This window comes from Eschrichtius robustus, chromosome 8 (assembly GCF_028021215.1).
Source record: "Eschrichtius robustus isolate mEscRob2 chromosome 8, mEscRob2.pri, whole genome shotgun sequence".
Classification (NCBI taxonomy): domain Eukaryota; kingdom Metazoa; phylum Chordata; class Mammalia; order Artiodactyla; family Eschrichtiidae; genus Eschrichtius; species Eschrichtius robustus.
This window is the reverse complement of record NC_090831.1, coordinates 84,349,447-84,355,299: the sequence shown is the minus strand read 5'-3', so window position 1 is coordinate 84,355,299 and position 5,853 is coordinate 84,349,447. Positions and strand designations below refer to the sequence as shown.

At 35.5% G+C, this 5,853-nt stretch overlaps 1 non-coding gene across 1 annotated transcript; it reads left to right on the top strand.

Moving 5' to 3' along the window:
• The first annotated feature begins 5,407 nt into the window (after nucleotides 1-5,407).
• Nucleotides 5,408-5,480, top strand: TRNAV-CAC (transfer RNA valine (anticodon CAC)). The gene has a single exon. It is a non-coding gene; the product is annotated as a tRNA-Val (tRNA).
• The last annotated feature ends 373 nt before the right edge of the window (nucleotides 5,481-5,853 follow it).

Below are 5,853 nucleotides of genomic sequence, written 5' to 3'. Positions count from 1 at the left end.
GACAAATGTATGATACCACTAATATGAGATATCTAGAATAGGCAAATTCATAGAGAGAGAATATAGAATAGGGGTTATCAGGGGCTGGAGAGAGTGGGAATGGGGAACTATTGCTTAATGGGCACAGAGTTTCTGTTTGGGATGATGAAAAATTCTAGAAATAGATAGTGGTAATGACTACCATACTCAGTGGCACTGAATTATACACTTTAAGATGGTAAATGATATGTTATGTATATTTTACAACAATAAAAAAAGTTATTTTCAAACCATCTAGAGCTTAAATTTGTGTTACAAATTTTAATGTGAATTCTAATAATTAGTTTATTAGAGATGGGTCAAAGTATAAGGTTTGAAGCAATAGGAATTTTATCTATTAATTTCTAAAATCTTTGTCAAAGATAAAACTAAAATAAATGTTTTTTATGTCTTTTGTTCCATTTTTTTCTCTGTGATTTGTAGAAATACATGCACACATATATAACATTACTTTGCTAATTAAATGTTACATATCTTTGAATTTGTGACTTGTCTTTCATTTTCTTTATAGCGTTAATGAGTTAATTTTACACTTTAATATCGACACTATTTTTGTGCTTCATCTAAAAAAGTCAAAAAGACTTTTTCCCTAACCTGAGGTCAAAAAGATAATATTAGGTATTTTCTTCTAAAACTTTTATTGTTGTGTCTTTCATATATAAATTCAGTAACTGGGTTTTGTACATGGTGTAAGGTAGGGTTAAACTTCATTATTTTTTTCTGTATTAAAAACCACTAGTTCTACCTATTTTTGGAATTCTCTATTCTTTCCCCCATCAATCTAAAACACTCCTCTGTCACGTATAAACATTCCATATATATGTAGGTCTATTTCCGGGCTCCCTCTTCTGTTCTGTTGGTCAGTTTCTCTATTCCTGCACCAATACTATACTGACTTAATCACATAGTTTTATAACAAGCCTTGACACCAAGTACAGCAAGTTCTTCCATCCGTCTCTTCCTCTGTATACTTTGACTTTTCTTGACTCCATGGTCTTACATACAAATTTTAGAACCAACTTCTCAGGTTCCATGGAAAACACTCTTAAGAGTTTGATTGGAAATTCATTGAATTTATTTGGAGAGAATTAACATCTTTACAATATTGGGTTATCCTATCTATGAACATGCACTACCTCACCACTTATTAGGCTGCTTTAGTGCATTTTAACAAAGTTTTCTAATTTTCTCCATACAAGTCTGCACATTTTGTTAGATTTATTCTTATGTTCTTTACAGTTTGTTGTTGTTATTGTAAATAAAAAGGTTTTTTTTTTCTTTATTTGCATTTTCTAACTGTGGTTGGCATTTATTATTTTTGTATATTGACCTTAAATACAAACACTTCAATAGATTTTCTTATTATTTCTAATAATTTGTAGATTATTTTGGGTTTTCTAGAAATAGTTCTATTGTCCACAAATGGTGATAGTCCTGTTTCTTCTTTTCTTATTTTTATAACTTTAATTTTTTTTCCTTATGTTATTCCACCAACTAGAATTTCCAAACCAATGTAGAATAAAAACCGTGAGAATGGATATTTTTGTCTTTTCTTGCTATAGAGAGACCTCTTTCAAAATTTTTCTATAAAAAACAATGTTGACTGAGGTTTGGGATAGATATTCTTCATAGGTTTCTAAAGACTTTCCTGGTTTGTATGGGCTTTTAATAATAAAAATGTATTTATCAACGTCATTGCTTTTCCTCCTTTTATTGAGATGATCAAATATTTTTCAACTTTAATATACTAATGTGAATTTGATAATAATTTAGAATGTCTAAGATTTTAAAAATTAAAATAATAATAATAATAATTCATGTGACTAATACAAAGAAAGAACTAAAACAACAGCATGTAATTTGGGAAATAAAAAAGCAGTCCCCTGCTACTCTGAAAGTGGTTGAGATCAGAAATATTTAAATCTCATAATATGTATGAGTTAGAAGAGTTTGATTAAAATCTATAATTTAAATGGCATACTTAGGAATTGTTGAATTATCTTCCATTTGAATTCTTTCAAACTGTGTTTCTTGTTGAGGAACAAATGTGTAACAATAATTTAGCATAGAAAAACAAGTTAATACAGAACTATGGGCCAAGGATCTTCTCAGTTCAAAGAGAATTAAGGGTCACAAAAACTTGATTTGGACACCCCAGCTGTAAAAGACATTTGGGGAACAATTTGGAAAATTTTAAAATGGGCTGATTATTGCACAGTATTAGGGAATTATTGATAATTTTGTCAAATGTGATCATGGTTTTGTGATTATGTAGGAACACGGACTCCTTTTCCATGGATGTCTGTTGAAGTTTTTCTAGGTGGAATGTCATGATGTCCATAACTAACATAAAATCACTTAAATGGAAATAAGAAAATTAATGAAGCAAATATGGCAAAATGTTAACAATTGTTAAAGTTAGGTGCTGGATATATGGTTGCTTATTATATGGTTGCAATTTCCCACAAGATAATAAGAAAGATTTCTGGTATTAAGTAATAAGAGAAAATGCTGTGCTAGGCAACTCCTGAGAAAGCCCCAAAGATCCTCGCCTCCTGGTATCTGCGCCCTTGTGTTCCCTTCCCCTTGAGTGTGGGCTGGACCTAGTGACTAATGAACAGAATAGGGCAAAAGTGGTAGCATACCACTTCTGAGATTAGATAACATAAAGACTGTGGCTTTTGACTTGCCCTCTCTTGTTTCTCTCTCTTGGTCTCTCTCTCATTCTCTCTCTCCTCCCTCCCACTGGGAAAAGCCAGCTGCCATATTGTGAGCTGCCCTATGAGGGGGCAGGGGTGGGGAGAGGAGCGGGGGTGCCAATGGCAAGGAAGTGATGCCTCTAGCCAACAGCCAAGGAGGATCTGAGGTCTGCCAATAGCCATGAGTGAACTTGGAAGAGGATCTTCCCTAAGTCAAGTCTCAGAAGACTCTGAGCCAGAGGGACTAGCTGAGCTGTTCTGGATTCCTGACCTACAGAAACTGTGATATGGTACAAGTTTGTTGTTTTAAGCTGCTAAATTTGGTGGCAATTCGGTATGCAGCAATAGATAACTAGCACAAATATTATGAGAATAAAAGAAGCTAAACACATAACATTGCTAGAGACATTTTGAAACATCATGATTTCAATTATTGTTTTCAACAAGGAGTTAGCTCTTACTATTTCAGGAGTTAATCAGTTTAGTAGGAAAGGGAGGTCCATTTGGCAGTAGGAAATGATCACTAAAAATTAAGAAATGTTAAGCTATCATTCTGCAAGAAAACAGGTCTGTTGACTTATGATTAAATCAATAAGCATGTATAAGACACCTACAATTTGTGCAGCACTGTTTTAGATGACAGAATGAAAACAACATAATTAAAAGGTAGCCCCTGCCATTTATTGAACTAGAGTCTGTGGATGCATAAACTACTCACTGAGATTATACTAGGCAGATTTTGATGCCATTTTCATTCTTCCAGGCCATCCGAACACCACACAAGGAAACTCCAAATGGACAACACACCTTCTAAGATTTAGTTAGCTTACTTCTAGAAATTGGTTTATATAATAGGAGGAGCTGCAATTAAAGCCTCACATCTGCCAACGTCTGTGTAAGAGGGTGGCAATAAGCATAGACGCAGGGGAATCCATTTTCAAACTTCTCTTTTAAACGGCCATGAAAACACACCAATGAGAGAACATCTGCAACCATCATTCATTAACAATTATTTATTGAGCACCTCCTGGGTGCTAGAGACCCTGTTACATGCAGCCTAACAGAGGTGAATAAATTAGACGTGGACCCTGCCCTCACTAAGTTTATACTATACTGGAAGATGTACAAATAAGTTATATCTATGTATTATGATGGATACCATGAGGCAGAAGTACAGCATGGCAGGACTGCTTCACTGAGGATGTTTGATTTAGGCTGTGACCTGAAGAATAAGGGAAAGGAGAATATTTCTAGTGAGGACAGCAGCATCCCCAAAGGCCTTGAGATGAGAAAGAACTTGGTCCAAAAAGAACAGAAAGAAGGTCAGTGTAACTGGAGTGTTGGGAGCGTGAAGATAGAAGATGGCTAGAGAGGACAGTGGACAATTCTGTAGCCAGTCAAGAATGTTGTATTTCAACTGAAATGCAATGGAAAGCCTCTGAGGGGATTTAAGAGGGCGGTGAACTGGTCTGGTTTATACGATGAATAGATCGCTCTAGCTACTGTGTAGAAAATGGTGGAAGACAAGCACTGAAATTGAGACTACGATTAAAAATCTTCCAACAAACAAAAGCCCAGGACCAGATGGCTTCACAGGTGAATTCTATCAAACATTTAGAGAAGAGCTAACACCTATCCTTCTCAAACTCTTCCACAACATAGCACGGGGAAAGAACACTCGCGAACTCATTCTACGAAGCCACCATCACCCTGATACCAAAACCAGACAAAGATGTCACAAAGAAAGAAAACTACAGGCCAATATCACTGATGAACATAGATGCAAAAATTCTCAACAAAATACTAGCAAACAGAATTCAACAGCACATTAAAAGGACCACAAACCATGATCAAGTGGGGTTTATCCCAGGAATGCAAGGATTCTTCAATATATGAAAATCAATCAATGTGATACACCATATTAACAAATTGAAGGAGAAAAACCATATGATCAATACAATAGATGTAGAAAAAGCTTTCGACAAAATTCAACACCCATTTATGATAAAAAACCCTCCAGAAAGTAGGCATGGTGGGAACTTAGTTCAACATAATAAAGGCCGTATATGACAAACCCACAGCCAACATCATTCTCAATTCTCTCCCTGTATTACAGTTTAGAATTTTGCAATTGTGATTTTCATCTTCATATAGACTTTTCTAGTCTTAAAATTGCATTTTCTTCGTGTCTGTTTTATCTAGCTCCATGTGTACAAGATATCTTTTACCTTTTGAAAACAATTTTATTGTGTTTTTTTCCCTTATTTACAAAAGGCAAGACATCTTCACATTAGGAAAAACTAGAAAGAACAGATAGGCAAAATGAAGAAAATAAAAATAGAGTCTTAATTGCGCACTTCAAAGATAATCAACGTATGCCAGTGGGATCCTAAGTTTTGTGCCCTTTTATTGCCTGTCTTCTTTCACTTAAAATACATCACAAAAATCTTTCCATATGAATGTTTATCTCCAATGTCTTTTAAAGCTGGGTAATATTTGCATGTGTATGCTGTCAGTTCAAGCAGTTTCTTATTTTCCTATTTACCCCTGAAGTGCTGCGGTTTCCTATGGGTCTTTTTTTTTTTTGTTTTTCTGTATGCAATGTCCTTGAAGGGGTTCATCTCTTCTTATGACTTTAAAGATCACTTAAAATATACATATATGGGACTTCCCTGGTGGTCCAGTGGTTAAGACTCCGCGCTCACAATGCAGGGGGCCTGGGTTCGATCCCTGGTCAGGGAACTAGATCCCGCAGGCCACAACGAAGATCCGCACGTGGCAACGAAGATCCCACGTGCCACAACCAAGACCCGGCGCAACGTACATATATATGTACAACTGAATCACTCTGCTGTATACCTGAAACTAACACAACATTGTTAATCAGCTATACTCCAATATAAAATAAAAATAAAATAAAAAATAAATAAATGATGCAATCGCAAAACTGTGCCTTTAGCCCAAACCTTTTTCTACTTAACTTCAGACTCAGGTTTAGCTATATGCCTAACAGATCCATCCAGATATCCTTTCTCAAGTGTTAGTGTACGTTAGCATCACCTGGAAGCTTGTTCAAACACAGATTTCTGGGCCCTGCCACCAGGAGGTCTGACTC